A 3880-nucleotide genomic window follows, 5' to 3' on the forward strand; every position below is an offset into this window, starting at 1 on the left:
AAGCACATTCAGACTTGCAAGAATCTATTACTGTAGCTGTTACAGTGAAAATAACCTATATGGTTTCTTACTATGGTCTATCTTATAAGGGCCAACACTGTGATATGCAGGGATATAAAATACGCCACTTCACTATGAGTAATGCATATAGTAGTTACTTTTTGAACAAACAATCAACAATTCAGCAAAAATAAGCTCTTTTTCTGATTCCTGAATTTTCATTAAAAAATATAAATTCTCAACACACAAAAGTAACATTGTAGATTAAAGTAATAACAAATTTCAAGATCTTCATAGTATAATATATCTTACCTCTAATTAAACTAATATTAAAAAACAATCTCAATTAAATTCAAGCATTTTATTTAGCTTTGCCTAAGCTATTCAACAAAGAGGGCTTCTAAATGTTAAAAAGTTACCTCCTGCCAAATATAATTGTAGTATATTTTTCTGCAGAGATCACATTGTATTCATAATTTTCTATATAACCGTGCTGTTTATTCTTATTCCTTTTAATAAATTCAAAAATCTGCATTTCATATTGGATAATTAGTTTAATTCTGAATCACACGAGAATCATGGATTACTAATTTAACACTTACCACAAATTCAAATATGTAAATCAGAGAGATCTATAGAAAGTTATCTATGTTGTATTTATTAACTAGTAAGTAAAAAATTTAAATTGACATTTTAAATTGACATTTTAAATGTATTAAAAAATTTTTTAATTGACATGGATTTTTATAACTTTTTACTACTTTTTACTACTTTTTACTACTACGGTACATAATTTGCAGTTTTTAAAAATATCAGTTGTATTTTATATATCTTCCCATAATATAGTTTCAATTTTACTTCTCCAAATCATTGGTTATTTTCTATTAAATATTTTCAGTCAACTTTTTAAGGCTTTTTACATTGTTTGGAAGAAGACGATTTAACAATTTTTCAGGAACTTCCTACAAGTTCAAATAAAACCAAACTAAACATTACATTAAACTAAAATGTAACAGCAAATTACTTCTGTTCGACTTACATACCCAGCAGCAGAAACCATCAACAACTTCTGATGTATCCTGATGCTACAGTAGGTTGAGAAATGGCATGCAAACAACCTTCATTCATATTATTCAACCACTCTATCGCATAGTACATATATCTGCAAAAATATGTTATGCATTGTTGCTAACAACTATTTATGATTTTCTAGGCTTACATAAATAAATTTGTCATTTCAACTTACACCAAAATTGCAGTGATTAACAACAGGAAGTAGGAAGTTTGGAAGAGGTTTTGATGGATCCAGGTAAACCAAGTAATATTTGAATTGGATTCTTCCAGCTTTAGTACCCATACCTTCCAAGAATCGTAGATGGTATCAAAAGTTTGAAAAGGTCCGCACATTTCTGATGGTTTTATTCTGTATGGAGAAAGAGAGGCTAAGTACATATCAAAATGTCAAGCGAAAGGAAATGTAACTCATGTAACTACCATATCTAATTCTTCATTTTACAGATTTATCTATAATCTCTATTGCTTATTATAAAATCAATGTTTTCAGTATTAATTTAAACACAATTTATAGCACCAACATGTAAAAAGCAATTTCCCTCTTGACACATGTTCCTTCTTTATTTAACAATGTATAAAAGATTTCCCAAAGATGCTTTTTCAAAAGGCCAACTGCACTTTATTTTTCCTTGAAGCCGTTTCGCTTCTCACCCAAGAAGCTTCTTCAGTTCTGGCTGTCAGAACTGAAGAAGCTTCTTGGATGAGAAACGAAACGGCTTCAAAGAAAAACAAAGTCTACTTTAGATGCTTTTTGAAAAAGCACCTTTGGGACAACCGTGACCTGGATGACTGAGAATCTCCACAGAGATTCTGCAGAGATGCTGCATATGCAACTATATGCGAATGGGAGTTCTGAGAATGGAAAATAAAGCAGATTTAATTATGGCCTTCCTAATAATAGAAAGAGCAATTTGCAGCAGCTTAAGATATATTTTTCAAGAGAATAAATAAGTGCTTTGTAACAAAATAACATCATACTAAAGTTTGCAATGACAGAACAATCACAGGCTCACTTGATCAGAAATGCAGTCTATATTTTTCTGACCTGACGTGTTAAAATGTTTCTGCTGCAAGTACCAAGGGACTAGCATTGGTAGAAGACTGGCCTCTTAGGAGGAAAGGAATACTTTTTTTTGGTGACATGGTAACTTGTATGTGGATGGAGATACAAGTTTTACAACACAATGCCAGTGAGAGCCCCATTCTCCCCAAAACCTAGACCTGTTTTATATCAGACAATGGAGGGCAGAATGGAGATTATAGAAATGTGGAGAAAGAAGTTGCGACTATTTGTTCTGAAATATTTCACATCTGGAATGTAACAGCAAGAGGTTATTTTGCACAGGAAAATCTACTCACGCCCAGATGGTATAGGAGAGGAATATGGAGGCACCCAGGAATGAAGGGAAGCACAACAAAGAGATGAAGATGGTGCTCATATGAGATGCACGCCAGGGTTTACTGGGACACTGACAATTTCTCATCAAGCTGACCTAAGAGGGATTCATAGGAAAATTAATAGGTTTTTACTTAGTCCTAAGAGCAGTCGTTTCTGAGTAAAACGTACATGCAGTATTTATGTATGTTGAAAAAGGTGAACTATAGACAATAAATGCTTCTCCTCTCCTTTAAGCGTAACTTATGCCTAAACTCTGCAAAGGAATAAATAATGTAGGGTGATTTTAAGGAGGGGAAAATAAACAATGGCCAAAAAATTTTCTCCCCCAAATGTAACCTCCCAAAAGGTTTTTTTTTTTAAAAAAAATATTTTATAAAAATGCTCTAATTCACATCTCACGGTAATGTGCATTTCATTCATTGCTGCTTCTGAAGGAGTAGAGTGTGAAATAAATATCTTCCTCTTGGTTCAAAACTCCTGATGGATTTCCCTTTCTGTAAATGATCTTCTGGTCAATGCAGCTCCTCTTATTCAATGTGATTTGCTAACTTTTCCATCCTGACTGGGTGGGGAGGGGCGGGGATGGAGGAGCTCTAATATTGCAGCTACTTCCACACTCCTGTCCTTTGTCCATGCATGCAGCCAGGTAATGCAAGGTGCATCAGAACTAAGAGAAATGGCAACTAAATTACCTTCTTAACATAGAACAAGAGCAGTAATTTGAGGATTTGGACCACAGGAAGAAGTGGGGCAAAGAAGACCCCCAGCCTAGGAAAAAAATTAAAAAGATGAAGAAGAGAAATGTTATATTGCTTATTTCAGGGGTCCCCAACTCCCGGTCCATGGACCAGTACCGGGCCGCAGCATGCCAGCAACCGGTCCGCACAAACAACCAAAGTCCCATCTGCGAGATGCAGGCAGTACACAAAACCACACCCCCTCCAGTCCGCAGAAAAACCTCTCTCCACGGAACTGGTCCCTGGTGCCCGAAAAGTATGGGACCTCTGGCTTATTTCATTAAGATGCAATGTACTAAGGCCCCATTTACTTTACTTTACCCCATTTACTTAAGTAATCAAAAACTTTGATTTAGAGATGGAGATGGATGGACCACAGAAGCCAGTGATAATGAACTACAGTGAAACCAAAGTTCTATCTCACAGGTCTTCATGATGTTAATCCAATGTATTTTTTTATAAAAAAAAATAAAATACATAAATGTGTTGGGAAGTATTTTGAAAACTTTGACAAAGCGAGGGCACAATTATTTTAAATAACATTAGCACAAGGGTTCTAAAGATCAACATACTTTGAAGTTTGTAATTGGGTTTTTTTATATATAAGGAATAAAGCAGGAAACAACCAATAGAAGGAAAAGAAAGAGTCTCACCAGGTTAGGGTTTGTCC

The 3880-nt window shown here is 34.6% G+C and overlaps 1 long non-coding RNA gene across 1 annotated transcript; it reads right to left on the reverse strand.

Moving 5' to 3' along the window:
• Positions 1 to 1252: 1252 nt before the first annotated feature.
• LOC107301749 lies at positions 1253 to 3880 on the reverse strand. The gene is made up of 4 exons (XR_001549322.1): positions 3864 to 3880; positions 3166 to 3241; positions 2434 to 2567; positions 1253 to 1423 (listed from the first exon to the last, which is right to left on the reverse strand). It is a non-coding gene; the product is annotated as an uncharacterized LOC107301749 (long non-coding RNA).

This window comes from Protobothrops mucrosquamatus, unplaced genomic scaffold (assembly GCF_001527695.2).
Source record: "Protobothrops mucrosquamatus isolate PMUCROS unplaced genomic scaffold, P.Mucros_1.0 scaffold16271, whole genome shotgun sequence".
In the NCBI taxonomy this organism is placed as follows: domain Eukaryota; kingdom Metazoa; phylum Chordata; class Lepidosauria; order Squamata; family Viperidae; genus Protobothrops; species Protobothrops mucrosquamatus.